The following is an 18175-nucleotide window of genomic DNA, read 5'->3' on the forward strand; positions in this document are numbered from 1 at the left end:
CAGTGCCAAAAAATATTGTATGCCTATTATGTGACAGGCATCGTTTTGCACACCGAGGACAGAGAGGCCTACAGGACAATGTCCCTGCCTTTCTGGAGCTTACGTTCTTGAGGTTGGGTGGCTGGTGAGGGGTAGGAGAGGGGAGTGGCCGCCCTTACCCCAGTGTGATACCCTACATTTGTGGTGAATGAGCAACAGGGAACTGGGTGGGAAGGTTAATGTGGCTTGAACAGTCCTTTGGAATGTTAAATGTGCCAGCTTCTTAAGAGTTTTGGTTCTTTGTTCAAGGACACTTCAGGCTTTACCATGACTTGAGAAACATGTGATAAAGGTTAGTCAAATTGGCCTTCCAGCTGGGACAATGAGGTCTCTTTGTATGACCCAGGGTTTCATCTGCAAGGGTCACCTCTTCATTGTCTCTTCACTGTTCTTAGGTTAACCCCATAGAAATGCTGCTGGACTTTCTAGAACATCTTTCCAGACAAGCTACCTGGAAGTTCATTGCAGGGATCAAGTTTCCTGAGCGGGAGGTTCTCTTGTAGTTACCTAATCTGGGGAAAGATCACAAAACAAGATGTGGGGTGTGTGTGTGTGTGTGTGTGTGTGTGTGTGTGTGTGTAGTGGAAACAGGAAAGACTGAAGCTGGAGGGAAAAATTGTCCCATATTTTCTGGCTTGAATTTTAGTTAGCGTTCACAGCTCATATTCAGACAAGCCCCCGGTAGAGGGCAGTGGCTGAACAGGAAGCCACAAGTCAAACCCAGCTGTAAGCATTTGTAAATGTTTAAATCCTTACTGGAGTGAGTTATTTCAAAAGTGGAAAACCAGGCTAAAGCCTGTTAGACAGATCATCGCCAAGCAGTATCAATCAGTTTTTGTCTTTCTTCATTTAATTATCTGCACTGTATAATCAACAAACCTCTGGCTTGGCCTGCAGTAAATGACAATGTCGTTTTTCCAGTTGTTCAGGCCAAAAACCTTGAACTCAGCCTTGATTCCTCTCTTGCTAAATACAGTCTGTCAGCAAATCCTGTTGGCTCTACCTTCAAAATAAGAAACCAAAATTCAATCACCTTTGGAGTCAGTGCTTTCCTGAAGGCCCTAGCTAGCTCAATAAATAGGAGAAAGAAATAACAGGTCTACAGACTACAAAGTAAGAAACGAGGTGTTATTATTTGAAGGTAATATGAAACTCCAAGAGAGTCTTCAGATAACATATTAGAACTAATAGAGTTTGGTAAGGTTGGATACAAAAATCAGTTTCTAAATACTGATCATTTCTATTTCTGAGCAACAAACAGAAAATAAATGCTTTAAAGATAACATTTTCAGTGGCATAAACTTATGTGTCTAGGAATAAATCTAATAAAAGGTATGTAAATCTTCAAAGAAAATAAAATGTTACTGGTATTAAAGAAGACATATTTAAAGGGAGAGATATACTAAACTCACAGATCAGAAGACTCCATATAGTTAAAATGACAATTCCCCCCAAGCTGATTATGGAATAAATGTAGTACCAATCAGACCCCAGCTTTTTATGGAACTTAAGAAGCCGATCCTTAAATTTATATGAAAGTAGGAAGGGCTAAAGATAGCTAAGGTACTCTCAAAAATAAAAAGAGGACTTGCTTCATGAGGTAACAAGACTAATACAGAGATGTAGTAATTATGTCAATGTGTTGTGGAAGCAGGGATAGACAAAAAGACAGTGGAGCATAATGGAGAGTCCAGAAACAGAACTTCCTCCCGCTTCCCACACTCCCTTTATATTTCTCCATAGCCTTTGCCACGACATGCCATGCCATATGCATTCATTTCTTAATTTAGGAAGCACATTTGTACCTCCTGGTACATAGGGTATGCTCAGTAATTATCTGTGGAATGATTGAATGAATGAACAAACTTACTGAGCCTCCACCATGCATAAGGTTTTATACAGTAAACTATGGGGTGGGGTCCACAGGGCCATGATCATAGGCTCCTTGAACAGCATATCAGAGTGAAAACCTGGGGGCTTTGGAGCAGACACACTTGGATTAGACTGACTGCTCCATTACCTACAATCAGCTATGTAACTTACAGTCACCTCTAAAATAGAAGCACAGGGTTGTTGTACAGGTTGAGTGAAATTATGTATGGAAAGCTTTGTACACAGAATAGGTCCTCAACAAGCGTTAACACCTCTCTGCATTCTCCTCATCTGTACATTGGGCACGATACAATCTTCCTTAAGGAGATCCAATAAGATTCTTCCAAATGAAAACACCCCACGCACCACCTGTCACACAGATGTTCAAAAATGCTAATTTCACATACATTTGAAAAAATAACCACAATGAGGAAGAGAATAAGGGCTAAATGGGTGGAGGGGTCATTTCTAACTGGCGTGGTCAGTGAAGTCTTCCTGAAGGAAGCTAGATCTTGAAGGATGGTGAGAGTTGCTAATAAATGAAGAGCCAAAAGGGAAAGAGAACCTTTTAGACTAAGGAAATGGCATCAACAAGGTCCTGTTTTGGTGGTGGTGGTGCATCAAATCCCAGTGAAAAAAGTTACCTTTGTTCAACCTTTGCAAGCAGATGCAGTGTTGACATCAGCTGCAGGTGTCTCTGATTTGGTGCCACTGCTTCTTTGACTACATGATTTGGCTTCCCCTGCTGAACAGAAGACCTAGGTGTACAGCACACTATGTCTGCTGTATTTAGTCAGCGGACAGCGACTGAATTTTAAACAAAGGAGTTACATGATTAGACCTTTCAGTTCATTCTGGTAGCAGGGTGGAGAATGGATGGGAATAGGCTGGGGGCAAGGGTGGGTGAGATGAAAGGCAGGAGAGCAGGTAGAAGCCTTTGTAAAAGTTTTGTTGTGGCCTAAAGGAAAACTGTGCCTGTGGGGTGTGAGGAGTGAATGCTTCTCAGACATGTATGCTTTGATGCTTTTCCTTCTCAGCCTGAATTCATGCTCTATTGGTGCTTTTTTTCTTTTTTTAAATACATTTATTTTATTTATTTATTTATTTTTGGCCACGTTGGGTCTTCACAGCTGCACGCGGCCCTATCCAGTTGCGCAGAGCGTCGGCTACTCCGCACCGCGGTGCGCGGGCCTCTCACCATGGTGGCCTCTCCCGTTACGGAGCCCGGGCTCCAGGCACGCGGGCCTCAGCAGTCGTGGCACGTGGGCTCTAGAGCGCAGGCTCAGTAGCTGTGGTGCACGGGCTTGGCTGCTCCGCGGCATGTGGGATCCTCCGGACCAGGGCTCGAACCCCGTGTCCCCTGCATTGGCAGGCAGATTCTTAACCACTGCACCACCAGGGAAGCCCCTATTTGTGCTTTTTTTCTACTTCCTATTACACACACACACACACATCAGTTCTCATTCCTGTTTTTCTCTTGCAGTGGCCCTGCAAATCCCCAACCCTGTGTGGACCCAATCACCCACTTTCTATCAGAGCTACTGAGCAGGATGGGCTCATTATAGGATTATGACCTGAACTCATGGGACAACCTGAGCCACCTGACAGTCCTTTCATTTGCTTTTTGTCAAATTCCAAGCCCATCATCCTGCACTGAGTCTTCACAACCTTCTCCATCCAAATCACCTGGCACTTTGCCATATCACCCTTTACTCTCAGAAGGTTATCTGAATACCTACTTCACAAAAAAGGTCTTTGGGGTGCACTTTATGCACCTGTGGTTATATTGATGGGCACACCTGTCTTTACCTCCTTTCTGCCAATCAGGCCTGAGCAGGTGACGATAATCTGACTGCCTGAATCTTGGCACAGCTGCTGGGCTTGCTCCTCTAGCTCTTATCAGCATTCTGCCAGAGTCTTGAAGGTCTCTGGCTTTATTTCCCAATAACTGAGCCTGGGGCCCATGGCTTCCCATTCCCTCAGCCTGTTTGCTCTCAGCTGTTCTAGGTCAATGCCTTTCCTGCCCTAAGGTCCAGTTTTCCCTTATGCCTTCCATTCCATCCCATGTTATGGGTTGAATTGTGTCCCACAAAAAATTTGTATGTTGAAGTCCTAGCCTTCAGTACCTCAGAGTGTAACATTATTTGGAGATCATATTTATTCATCCAATATATTTTTCAAGCACAAGCACTTTTTGTTACCATATGCCCTCTTCCCCATCCATTAAGAATAATCTTCTTCTCCCCACCCTTCCGTGCTCAACCCTGCTGATGGGACATGCCTCAGGGGTTTTTTTCTTAATTAATAGACTTTATTTTAGAGCAGTTTTAGGTTTATAGAGTAATAAGCAAAGTATAGACAACTCCCATGTACTCCTTTATTATCCTTTTAATGTCCATGGGATCTGTAGTGATGTCCCCTCTTTAATTTCTGATATTAGTAATTTGTGTTCTCTTTCTTCTTTTCTTAGTTAGCCTGGATAGAGGCTTATCAGTTTTATTAATTTTTTCAGAGAACCAGCTTTCGATTTTGTTAATTTTCTCTATTGATTTCCTGTTTTCAATTTCATTGATTTCTGCTTTAATTCTTATTATTTCTTTTCTTCTGCTTACTTTGGGCTTAATTTGCTCTTCTTTTTCTAGTTTTCTAAGGTTGGAACTTAGATTATTGATTTAATTTTTTAATTTTTTAATAAATTTATTTATTTATTTTTGGCTGCACTGGGTCTTCGTTGCTGCACAGGGGCTTTCTCTAGTTGCCGAGAGCAGGGGCTACTCTTTGTTGCGGTGCGTGGGCTTCTCATTGTGGCGGCTTCTCTTGTTGTGGAACATGGGCTCTAAGCTCGCGGGCTTCAGTAGTTGTGGTTCGCTGGCTCTAGAGTGCAAGCTCAGTAGTTGTGGCACATGGGTTTAGTTGCTCTGCGGCATGTGGGATCTTGCCAGACCAGGGCTCGAACCCATGTCCCCTGCATTGGCAGGCGGATTCTTAACCACTGCGCCACCAGGGAAGTCCTGATTATGGATTTTAGATCTTTCTTTTTTTCTAATATATGCATTCAATGCTATAAATTTCCTTTTACATACTGCTTTTGCTGCTTCCCACAAATTTTGATAAGTTGTGTTTTCATTTTTGTTTAGTTCAAAATATTTTTAAACTTCCCCTGAGAGTTCGTGTTTGACCCATGTATTATGTAGAAGTGTGTTGTTTAATATCCATGTATTTTGAAATTTTCCAGTTATCTTTCTGTTATTGACTGCTAACTTAATTCCATTGTGATCTGAGAGCAGACATTATATAATTCCTATTTTAAAAAATTTGTTAAGGGGTGTTTTATGGCCCAGAATGCAGTTTATTTTAGTGAATGTTCCATGTGAGCTTGAGATAAATAAATATGACACAATAAATGGAGAGATAGATTATGTTCCTGTTTTTGAAGATTCGGTGTTGTTAAGATGTTAATTCCTCCTTTATTGATCTAATTATTCAACATAACTACAATTGAAATCCCAGCAAGAATTTTGTGGAAACTGACAAGAAGAATCTAAAATGTATATGGAAAACAAAGGATCTAAAATAGTCCAAGATAAGATCAAAGAAGAAAAAAGGTAGAGGATTTAAGTGATCATATTTCAACACTTAATATAAAGCTATAGTAATTAAGATAGCGTAGTATTGGTGTAAGGATACATAGATTTATGTAATAAAAATTATTCCATAAATAGACCAACATATATTGGTTGCTTGATTTATGATGAAGGCCGCTTGCAATACAGTGAAGAGAAAGGTCTTTTCAGTAATTGGTGCTGGAGCAATTGGCTATCCACATAGGAAAAAATATACTCTTGACCTTTACCTAATACCATACACAAAATTTAATTCAAATGATTCATAGACTTATTGTTCAAGAGTAAGGGGAAATAAAGACTTTCTGGGACAAACAAAAATGGAGAGAATTTGCCACCAGTAGACCTACCTGGCAAGAAATTCTTTAAAAAGAAGGAAAACAATGTAAGTCAGAAACTTGGATCTACATAAAGAAGTGAAGAGCATCTGAAAAGGATTAAGTGAAGGTAAAATAAGAACTTTTGATCTTGCAAAACTTAGTTATTCCAAGAGTTTGTAGCTACCTTAGAATTTTCCGTTTGTGTTACCTGTGAATGAGGAGAGTTTTACTTCTTCCTCTCTCATCTGGATGCTCTTATTTATTTTTATTGCCTTATGCACTGGGTGAAGCCTCCAGTATGTTGAATAGAAATGGTGAGAGGAAACATCTTTGTCTTGTTGCCAGACATTCTTGCCTTATTCCTGATTTTCAGGGCAAAGGATTCAGTCTTTCATCATTAAACGTGATGTTAATAGTAGGTTTTACATAAATACCTTTTGTTAGGTTGAAAAAGTTCCTTTTATTTCAAGTTTTATTAGAATTTTTTTAAGTCATGAAAGGTGCTGAATATTATATAATTTTTAAGCACTTATTGAGATAATCATATGTTTTTTCCATTTACAGTTGACCCTTGAACAACATGGGGGACTAGGGATGCCAACCCTCTGTGAGGTTGAAAATCCACGTATAATTTATAGTTAACCCATCTGTATCCAGGGTTCCTCTGTATCTGCTGTTCCTCCGTATCAGAGGATTCAACCAATCGCAGATTGTGTAGTACTGTAGTGTTTGCTGTTGAAAAATATCTGAGTATAAGTGGACCCTTGCAGTTCAAACCCATGTTTGAAGGTCAACTGTATTCTCTTAATGTAATTAATGTCACTGATTTATGAAAAATATAGCAACTTCACATACTTGGGATAAATCTTGCTTGGTTACAATTTGGCATACTTTTATATTTAATTGGGTTTGATTTGTTAATATTCTGAAAAGGATTTTTTTGATGTCTTTTCTCATGAGGCATACTAGTCCACAAATTTCTTTTCTTGTAATGTCCTTGTCAAGTTTTAGTACCAGTGTCCTGTTAGTTCATAAAACAAGTTGGGAATTGTTCCTTCTTCCTCTTTTCTCTAAAAGAATTTGTATAGGAATGGTTTATTTTTTCATTAAATGTTAACAAAATTTACCAGTGACACCATCTGGGCCTGGAGTTTTCCTTGGGACTGAGAGTTATGTTTATTTTTGTATCAGTTTAGGAAATAAACTTGTCATTTCTTCTAAGTTGTATAGTTATTCAGAATAATTATATTTACTAATTATAATTATTTACAATAATCTTGTATCCTTTTTAACATCAATAGGGATCTATAGTGATGTCCTCTTTTTCTTTTCTAATATTGATAATTTGTATTTTCTTTCTTTACCAGTCTTGTTAGAGTTTTATCAATTTTAGTAATGTTTCAAAGAATGAGCTGTTGGGTTTGTTGATTTTCCCTATTTTATGTTTGTCTTCTATTTCACTGATTTTTTGTTCTTATCTTTATTCCCTTCTTTCTAATTTCTTTGATGTAACTGCTAATTTTTTTTGGCTTTTTGAGACGGAAACTTAGATCTTAATTTAAAATCTTTTTTTCCTAATGAGCATTTAAACTGTCACTTTCCCTCTAAACACTGCTTTAGCTGCATCCCACAAATTTTGATACATTATTATTTATTATTGTTTAGTTAAAAATATTTTCCAATTTCCATTATGACTTCTTCCCTCAATTCTTTAGTTATCTCTCTGTTATCTCTCTGTTATTTATTTCTAGTTTAATTCTGCTGTGGCTAGTGAACATTGTTGTGTGGTTTCAATTTTTGGAATGTGTTGAGGCTTACTTTATGTTCCAGTACATGGTATTTTGTAAATGTTTAAGTGTACTTGAGAAGAAAGTGTGTTCTATACTAGTTGAGCATAGTATTTTATAAATATCAATTAGATCAAATTGGTTGATAGTATTTGAATATTTTATATGTCCTTGTCTGCTTGCTCTATCATTTCCTGAAGGAGATGTGTTAATATGTAGGGGCAATTATGGATTTGCCTGTATTTCCCTTTATTTCTTTATTTTTAGTCAATTTTCTTTCTGTATTTTAAAGCTATGTTATTAGGTATGCACCCATTAAGGATTATTGTGTCTTTCTATTTAACTGAATCATCTGTGTGTCTGCTTCTATTGTCTATTTTTCTTTTGATTGTAGTTCACATTTTATGTGCTTCGCACTTTACAATTTTTAATTATATATCAGACTTTTTTTAAAGCGCATTCTGGTTTAATCAGCACCATGACTCTATGAAGTGGTGTTAGCACCCATCCTGTGGATGAGAGACCAACTCCTTAGGATGCCTGGCTTGTCCTTGGCAGAGGGGGTGACCTGGGTGTGCCTATAAAAGGGCCATAGATATTGAAGTCAGTGTTTTCCCTCAGAGAAACCCTGCCCTTTATTCGGTTATGACAGGAGAGAAATGACTGCCTGGAAGGACTTTTCCTTCTCTGGAATTAAACTCATCTAGACTTTGTTTCTACAGCCTTTCAGTGTCTTAAAATGAGATATTTGTTTTGTTTCTATTTTTTCTATTTGTTGTGGCAGGAGTAATAGCCTGCTGCTATCATTTACAACCTAACCAACAATAAGTAGCTTATAAAGTTTCTCTGTAGCTTTCTATGGTGAAAATGTATAAAGATGAATTAGAAAAAAAAATCTACCCACTGGCAGAAATAGATGAAAAAAGGCTTGTATGTAGTAGTAGTTTGGGCTTTGGATGGGAGGAAAAATATCAACCTGTCTGCTTTCTAGGTGTTTACCTCAGGTTCAGTTTCCTGGTCACCAGTTCTATCTTACCTTTAGCTGTCTTTCTTAGGTGAGAAAGTAATATAAAAATTGGTCTAAGCTTTTGATACTTCTGCCTGGCACAGCAAATGCCAAAACACTTGGAAGAAATTGTCAGAGAAAAAGAACTCACACTAAAGATGTCCTAAAAGGAGACAGAACTCATTTGGAAGCAATCTCCTATGAGTGGCAAAAGTCAGGAATACAGAACAATAAGAAATTGAGATAATTGAACTGCAGTCTGAAAGATATAAAATAAATATGTTTGCAGTGGTCAAAGACACAATAGAAGGGCTTAAAATCCTAGAAAAGAATGAACTGTTAGGGAAAGACCAGGCAAGTTTTGTAGAACCAAATAGGACTTCTAGAAAAGGAAAGAAAATTGATTAAATAGCTAGTTAGAGATAGCTGACAAGAAACCTGGAAGGTAAATCTAGGGTAGATACTCAGAAAGCAGCAAAAATTGATAGAGATGGGAAGTGAAAGAAAAGAACAAGGCAGAAGAAAGAGAACCAACATATAACCAAGGATGCCAGAAGGAAAGAAAAGAGGAAATGCAGAACAGATAAAGTTTGAAAAGGTAGTGTTTGAAAAAATTTCCAATTTGATTAAAATTTTGCATAATGAAACTTGAGCAGAATAAATAAAAATAGACATTTAGACACAAGTAAAAATGAATATCAGAGGCAAACCACACACACACAAAATCTTAAATGCAATTAGAGAAGCGATGGAAGAAATTTTCACATATTGAGGTATGGGGAAGCCACTCTGGTCTATATGTGATTTAACTTAAACTTTACACTAACCTCAACAGGCTGTTTTGTGGCCTGTCAGGTATGCATTGCTCATCTGCTTTAACCATTAAAGAAAAGAATGCATTAAAAAAATCAAAATGGAGTAACTGTGGTTCAGGCATTCAGGATGGAACTGGGTGGCCATTGTGGATGTGGTTTCAGACATGTTCTGTGTCACCAAGAACCTGAATTTTCTGAACTGTATCAGACTCAAGGACACCACCAACTATTCTCAAAACAATATCTGCTAGCAGCTGCCAGCTGCAACCTTATGGTCTCAAGGTCTCCTCTTGTAACTATGCAACCATCTTGCACCCAATCAGTCCTTACTTAACAAACACCCTTATTTTTTGCCAGCTACAGTTATAATTCTTGACCAACACATTATGTAATTTTGTGGTTTTTGCCTTTATAAGCCTCCCCCATTTGGTAGTCCAGTGGAACATAATTCAAGTGCTTCTTGAATCTGTGTCTCCTGGGCTATAGTTCTCAGGTTGGCTCAAATAAAATTCTTTTCTATTCCTATTATAGATTGGTTTATTGATTATTTCCATAGACAGAAGGAAGACATTTATCTAGAGGAGTAATAACTAGACCAACAACAGCAATTATAGAATCTAGAAATCAATGGAATCATATTTTAGAATATTAAAGCAAAGTAGCTCTCAATTAGAAACTATACAAAATAAACTATCATCCAAAAATAAGAAAATAAAAAAAACTGAAGAAATATAATTTAATACTCATAGGGTCTTTTTGAAAAAAGTACTTGAGCATGTCCTTTAGGAAGAAGGAAATTGAACCCAGAAGGAAAGAGTGAGATGCAGTAAACAATGGTAAACAATGTAATTAGCAAATTTGAGTGTTTAGATTACCAAGTAAGCACTGACTTCATAAAATAATAATAATGACAAATTTGTAAGGTATAAGAAATAAAGTTGGAGTAAGATACTATATAACAGTGAAAATGGGATGAAGTGGTAAGTTTTTTTAAGGTCTTTGTGTTTGGGAGAAGGATAAGAGCTGTCATATTTGACTTAAAGGCTCAAAAAGAAAAAAAAAAGTAAGGTTAACCAGTACAATAGAAATAGGATCCAAAGCAGTCTGTGTGGTGAGGAAAGAATAAAGAAGAATATACAAATGGCCAATAAGCACATCAAGAGATGCTCAACATTGTGATCCATCAGGGAAATGCAAATCCAAACCTCAGTGAGATACCACTTCATACCCAATGGGACCACTGTGATCAAGTAACAAGTGTTGGGGAGAGATCAGAACCCTCATACACTACTGGTGGGAATGTACAAGTGAGCATCTAGCTTGAAAAACACTCTGGAAGCTCCTCAGAAAGTTAAACTTAGAGGTACTCTTTGATCTAGCAATTTTACTCCTAGGAATATGCCCAAAAGAATTGAAAATATATATCTACACAAAAACTTGTACATGAGTGTTCATAGCAGCATTATTCATAATTGCCAAAGGTGGAAACAATCCACATGTCTATCAGCTGATGAATGGATAAACAAAATTCAGTACATGCTTACAATGGGATACTGTTTGGCCATAAGAAGGAATGAAAGACTGATACACGCTACAGTATGGATGGGCCTTGAAAAAAGTATGTATGCTAAGTGAAAGAAACCAATCACAAAAGGCCATATAGCAATACACTGAGATTTGAAGAGGGGATAATTTATCATTCCTCTCTCCCTCTCCTAGCTCCCAAATGGTAATCTTACAACTTGAGAACTCTCCCTGGAAAAGTAAGAGCCCAGAAACTGCTGAGCCTCCCAGTCTCAATTTCCTTTTCCAGATTCATCAAGTAGGTAAGTCATTCTTTCCCCCATGGGGAGGTGTGAGTGTTGGGGACTGGAGAAAGATGCCAGATATGGTCCTCCTATACTTTTTCTTCCTTTGTCTTGGCAACCCCTCTAAACATTGCATGGTACATTCATTTATTCATTCATTCACCAGGTATTTATTGAGCACCCACCATAGGCAAAGTGCATAATGAAACATGTAAAAACTGGGCTGCGGCCTCAGGGAGCTAGCATGTTGTTTGGGGGATGACAACACTAAACATCTTAACAGTTAAGCAGCCATCAGCCCCTTTCAGTATTGGATATTCCAAAGCTCAGTTCTGAAATTCTTGTTGGCTCCATTTCCACTCTCTTCTTTGTTGATCCCATATCTCGGGACTGAAATAATGCCAAGGACTCCAGCCTCAACCTTTCCCTTGAATTCTGTTCTAGTCTGTCTCATTTTAAAAAATGAATATTTAAAAGTCATCTTAAATTCATCTCTAAAATCAATCTCTGATCTCCCTCCCTCCGCCTCTCCCCAACCAAATCTGCTCACTTCCCAGTTTTCCCAGGAACTGGTATCTCCATTGGTCAAAAAACGTGAGGTCTTATCTTGTCTTTTCACGCACCACGTCTAATCCACCTGAAAATCCTGCTAGTTTTACCTTCAAAATATGTCTAGAATTTTATACCATTTCACTATCATCCTGGACCAAGTTATCATCATTTCTTGCCTGGATTATTATTATAATCTTCTAACTCCCGCTTCTGCCTTGACCCCTAAGGTCTATTTCCAACACAGCAGCTAGAGTGAGTCCTTCTAAAGGTTAAATCAGGTCATGTCATGTCATGATACACCCTCTAGTTGTTTTTCCTCATACTTAGAGGAATATCCGAAGTGCTTACAATGGTGTGCAGTGTCCTACCTGATCTGGCCCCTGCTCCCTCTCTGACTTCATCTCCTCCTACTCTTGCTCGTGTCCACTCCTCTCCCCTCACGTTGGCCTCCATGTTGCTCCTCAACCCACTAAGCATGCTCCTGCCTTATGGCCTTTGTACTTTGTTCCATTTGATCAGGCAGCTCTCCCCCAGATATCTGCATGACCTCCTCCCTCGCTTCTTACAGGTTCCCACCCAAAATTAAGAGAGACCACCCTTAATGTTCCCCGCATCACTCATTACAGTATGATATACCACGTATTTCATTACTTGTGTGTTTGAGAACAAATGCTCCAGGAGGGCAGTGATTATTTTATTCCCTGTGTATATTGTTGAATGAATGAATCATTCTATATCTGTTCAAGACATCAGTAAAAGAAATGTTGTAAGGCAGTGCACATCTCAGTGCCAAATAAATGATATATACATTTTTTGGATATTAATGATATGTAATTTAATGATTTATATACTATTTTTGCCTATTATTATATATATATTCTTTTTCAGATTCTTTTCCATTATAGGTTATTACAAGATATTGAATATAGCTCTCTGTGTGTATATACTGTCCTATATACAGTAGGACCTTGTTGTTTATTTTATATAAAGAAGTGTGTATCTGTTATTCCCAAGCTCCTAATTTATCCCTCCCCCAGTTTCCCCTCTGGTAACCATAAGTTTAGTTTCTATGTCTGTGAGTCTGTTTCTGTTTTGTAAATAAGTTCATTTGTATCATTTCTTTAGATGCCACATATAAGTGATATCATATGGTATTTGTCTTTCTCTGTCTGACTGACTTCACTTAGTATGATGATCTCTAGGTCCATCCATGTTGCTGCAAATTGCCTATTATTTTTATTGTTATTACCATTCCAATAATTATATGCAACAGTCATCTGTTCATTATTATATATAACAGGCAAGATTGATGTCCTATTATTTTATTTAGGTTAATAACAAAACCTGACATGAGTAATGGATAAAACATGAGGAAATGGGACAATTGAAAGGAAGAGAGTGGGAGTTAAACTTTCCTTCCTGTATGACTTACATCATTAAAAAAATCATTTCATTAATATGCTTCCTATTCTAGTTAGTATAGTCAATTCATATAGCACAGAAGTTCATTTCCTAAGTTAAATCTACAGTTTCCAGTTGGCATACAAAAAAAGTAATTTCTTATGAGAGAAAACATTTTGGTCATACACATGGTACACTGGAAATTGATTAGGTTTGATTAATCTGTCTTACAAAAATCTTTACAAAAATGAGTGAAAATATTTTAACAACTTCTGCTCTTTGGAATTCCTTACCAATATTATCTTGTTTACCTGGAGCCTCCTCTTTCTATAAGATGAATTACATTTTCATGACCAAAGTTAGTATCTATTTGAATTTTTTCTTAACAATGTGCTTAATTACAAAGGGATTTTGGCGTAAAAGCACGACTGATTTTAGCTACGGTTCCTACTTAAGTGTTTTCCTAAATTTCTTTACATTGTTGTTAGACAATGTAAAGAAAGGAACATTTCCTGAGGTATAGAACCTAAGCAACAGAAATGAATGTGTTCATTCAACACATTTATTCAAAGCTATGAGCTAAACATATTGTGAGGAGCTGGACATTCAAAAAATGAATAAGACCCTCCTGCAAGGAGGTGGGTTACAAAACTGACTCAGTGACTGGAATGCACATTATTGATTTTAAACTCTGACTCTTTTTCATGGTCCTGGATGTTATTTGTAGGAATAGTTAAGAAAGCACAGGTTCTCTACAATCTTTTTTTTTTTTTTTAATTTTATTTATTTATTTTTGGCTGTGTTGGGTCTTCGTTTCTGTGCGAGGGCTTTCTCTAGTTGTGGCAAGCGGGGGCCACTCTTCATCGCGGTGCGCGGACCTCTCACTATCGCGGCCTCTCTTGTTGCGGAGCACAGGCTCCAGACGCGCAGGCTCAGTAGTTGTGGCTCACGGGCCTAGTTGCTCTGCGGCATGTGGGATCTTCCCAGACCAGGACTTGAACCCTTGTCCCCTGCACTGGCAGGCAGATTCTCAACCACTGCACCACCAGGGAAGCCCTACAATCTTATGTAGTGACTTATAGTGACTGACTTGCTCAAGGACTGAAGAATACCCTAGAATATTCCTGAGATCACCATCTGGTTTTTATGTATTTGCAATAATATGTTTTGTTTTTTGCTAGTGAAGCAGCAGTCTGTTTTATTTTTACTCTACAAGATGGAAGGGTCTTCAGGAGGATGCAGTGTGGGGTGCGGTATTTGGCAGTTTCAATACCGCTGGGGAATCAGGCTTTAGGTAACCAGCTAGGTTACCATGAACAAGCCACTCTGGGTCTCAGTTTGCCCAGTTGGATTACACCAGCAAGTCTCAAAGTTAATATAAATAACAGTCACCTGGGGATTTTGCTAAAATGCAGATTCCTATTCAGTACGTTGGGATGGGGCCTGAGATTCTGCATTTCTAACAAGCTCTCAGGTAATGAACACCGTTGCTGCTGGTCCGTGGCCCACATACTGAGTGGTAAGGGTGAGAGCAGCATTGTCCAATACAAAGATAAAGTGAGCTATGTATGTAATTTTAAATGTCTAGAAGCCACATTACAAAGGTAAAAATAAATAGGTGAAATTAGTTTTAATATTTTATTTAATCTCATATAATAAAAAATATTTTAACATGTCATCAATATAAAAATTATGAACGAGATATTTTGCATTATTTTTTCCACATTGTCTTTGATATCAGGTGTGTATTTTACACTTATGGCACATCTCAATTTGGACTAGCCACAGTTCAACTGCTCAATAGCCACACATGTGCTACCGTTTAGGACCATGCAAGGCTAGACCATCTCTGCTGCCAGTTTAAGTGCTGTTAAAGTTATGTTCCTTACATTTCAAATTGACTCTTGCCTCCAGGTGGCGCTAACGTTCTTTGTTTCATCCCTGGGGAAAAAATTATTTTTTTCCACTTGGGTGAGAGCTCTACAAAAGGTCACTTAATATATTTACTTATTTACTCATCTAGTCCCTTCTCTTAATTCATTCATCCTATAATATATATTTACAGGTTGTACTAATGGTTAGTATATTATATTCTCTGTAACTTTGTCCAATAACTTTGTCCAATAAAGTGCAATAAATTATCATTAATTATGCCAAAGTAAATTACAGAAGGAATGCTCAAAGTCATTTTTAGGAATGTTATCCATTCTTGGGGGGAGGTGCTATATAAGGTTGATCCCTGATTATATATTTTTAGACACAGGATGGTGACCAGCTATTTAACAGAGCAAACGTAGAAACAGGAAAATTGCTGACTAGTATTACAAAAGATTTAAATAATAACTTTGTGACATGGTTGTTTTATGAAGAGGAGGAAAATATTTCTCCTCCTTCAGTTTTACCTAATACAGGATGACTGGTACTCTGTACGGTGATTTAGGTGTTGAATTTTCTGGAAGGGAAATGATGAATATAAAAATCTCTATTTCAACTCTATAATTTTGCCTATACTCCAGGCATGCTATATACTTAGAGATTACATTTTCTAGAAGAATAATTTTAACACTCAGACTTAGTTTTAAGAAGGTATGTCCAATGCCCAAGTTTTTTAAAAGCTTGGTATTATTTCTTTTGTCTGCTTGTGGCTCTGATGATAACTAAAATGTCAGGTGTACCATGAACAAGTAGTGTAAATGTGTTAACCCATCCTCACAGTAAACCAATGAGGTAGATACTTTTATTACTCCCACATTTGAAGTGAGGAAATGGATGCTCTAGAGATTAAATAATCTGTCCTGGGCACGTGACCATTAAGAAGAGACAGAGTGTGAACACACATCCAGTCTGTTGGACCCTCAAGTTCATTCCCTTGCCTACCATACTTATTGAAGAGGCTCTCTTCCTCTGTCTTAAGCTGAATTTGCTGATCAGTCAATAAAAAGTACAGTCTACAATATCCAAATCTATAATATCTGTGAGGTTGTCTTTTATAATGAGGTTGTCTTTTAGAATGGTAAGCCATAAATGTTTAAAACAAGGTCAGAGAGCCAAAAGCTCAGGTATCTTTGGTCTTAGTTCTCATTTGACTTGTGACTCTCTATACCAAGTCACCTAAACTCTATTTTCTATAAGACAGAATGAATGGGGAGTCTCTTTCACGGATAGATAGGTTGAATTCATGACATGATTTCATGACAACTCATGTCACAAATACAAACTCCTCCCACTTGACCATTGTAAAAATATACTCATTATATTGTTTCATACATAGATTTCCCAACAGTTATGTGCTTTCTTTTTGATGCATATAGTACAAAATGGCATGTGTGCATGCGCTCATGTGTATGTGTGTGTGTGTTTGTGAGAGAGAGAGAGAGAGAGAGAGCAGAATTGAGTTCAGATCCTTTCTTTGCCACCCTCTGGCTCTGTTACCTTGGGCCCCTTAGTGAAGCTCTCTTGGAACATCAGTTTCCCCAACTGAAAATCGGGGTTGATGTATTTTTTTTTCCTGAGGATGTGGCATGAGAATTAAGTGAGATGGTATATGCAAAGTCTCTAGCATATATAGCATATAGCATGTATAGCATATAGTTTAGTTAATACTTAACAATGTTAATTTTATAGAATGATGAGATAGAAATATTGGCAAGCTACATCCATACCTGCTTACTTTACTTTTTAGAGGAGCTTGATATCTGCTAACAAATGGAGCAAAAAAGTGAGGCTACTCCCCAGGCAAAGAAAGTCTACTCCCCCCAATTCCCCAAATTCTCAACTTTTTATGAAATTGGGCCAAGTTCATCTAATTTATGCAGCAAACTGCTTTAGTTCTTTACTTTGCCTTGGCAATGAAAACTACTCTCTTAAGTCATCTTGTTGAAGGGCTTATGAAGACATTATGGTATTTGGCTCCCTATCTTATCCAAGTTGCCTGGATGAAAAATTGGTCTTTCCTTCCCATCTTTCAGACAAAGGATTTATAACTACTTTAGCATATTATTGAAGCAAAGAGACACGACAGAAACGTTACTCTGGGCTGACTTTTATAGGTCCTGATTTGGATGCAGTGCTTAAAGTTCACAGGTGGAAAAAATACATTGTTTTAAAAATGTCCGCATTTCCTGATATAAAAGGAATGATTTTCTTTTTGTTTTTTTTTTTTCTTTTCTTTCTTCTCTTTCTTCTTCTTCCTCCTCCTCCTCCGTGTGTATGACTGCATCTAAGAACATACAAATCTTGAAACATTACACTGGATTCTTGAAAACAGGCTCAAATGATTTTCCTCCTTAAATACCCTCTTTTGTTGCTGGTCAGGAACAAAGCCACCTAAGCCCCGTGGTCACAGTTCACTTCACACATAGGGAGAAGAAAACTCTGTTTTAATCCCCTGAAGATGCAGAGACAATCTGCTTCTGACACTAGAAGGGGATCTTGGAAAAAAAGATTCACGGATAGAACGGATGATCTCAGAATATCCTCCAGGGACTCAGAAGGTGCCCAAACAAATATGGAGTATAAAAGTTTCCCTGTGTCATGCGTTTGGGAGAGGAGTGGAGAGTTGGAGAAAGAAGGAAAACTTTATCAAGGAGAGAGGCAGACAATGGCCAGACGTGAATGATATCTTAAAATGGATAAGGGAGATTCAAGCATGGTGATTAGATTGTATACAAGGTTGAACCGAGAGAGAATTTTCCCACAAAGGAAGCTGGGATCTGCTGTCCTTTCTGTGGAGCAGCTCTGAAGTAGATAGTGACGTGTGGTGAACTGGTGGTGGGAGACAATCCAGAAATGGTTTCCCTTAACCTCTACCCCACCCACAACCTTGCATTATTGAACGGCCGAGGGTAAGGTGCAGGGGTGCAGCGGCAGTATCAATAGTACAGGCTTTGTAAGCACAAGAAAGTGAGTGTGAATCCCAGCTCTACTCCTGAGTCTGGCAAGTCACTCAGCTC

The 18175-nt window shown here is 38.0% G+C and overlaps 1 protein-coding gene across 1 annotated transcript in view; it reads left to right on the plus strand.

Moving 5' to 3' along the window:
* The window catches only part of KDR (kinase insert domain receptor), a 201015-nt gene that overhangs the window by 640 nt on the left and 182200 nt on the right, over positions 1-18175 (plus strand). The window contains exon 2 of the mRNA XM_068542929.1: positions 11182-11288. The gene's annotated coding sequence lies outside the window, so the exon portion shown is untranslated. The remainder of the gene's footprint in view (positions 1-11181; positions 11289-18175) is intronic.

This window comes from Eschrichtius robustus, chromosome 4 (genome assembly GCF_028021215.1).
Source record: "Eschrichtius robustus isolate mEscRob2 chromosome 4, mEscRob2.pri, whole genome shotgun sequence".
Lineage (NCBI taxonomy): Eukaryota > Metazoa > Chordata > Mammalia > Artiodactyla > Eschrichtiidae > Eschrichtius > Eschrichtius robustus.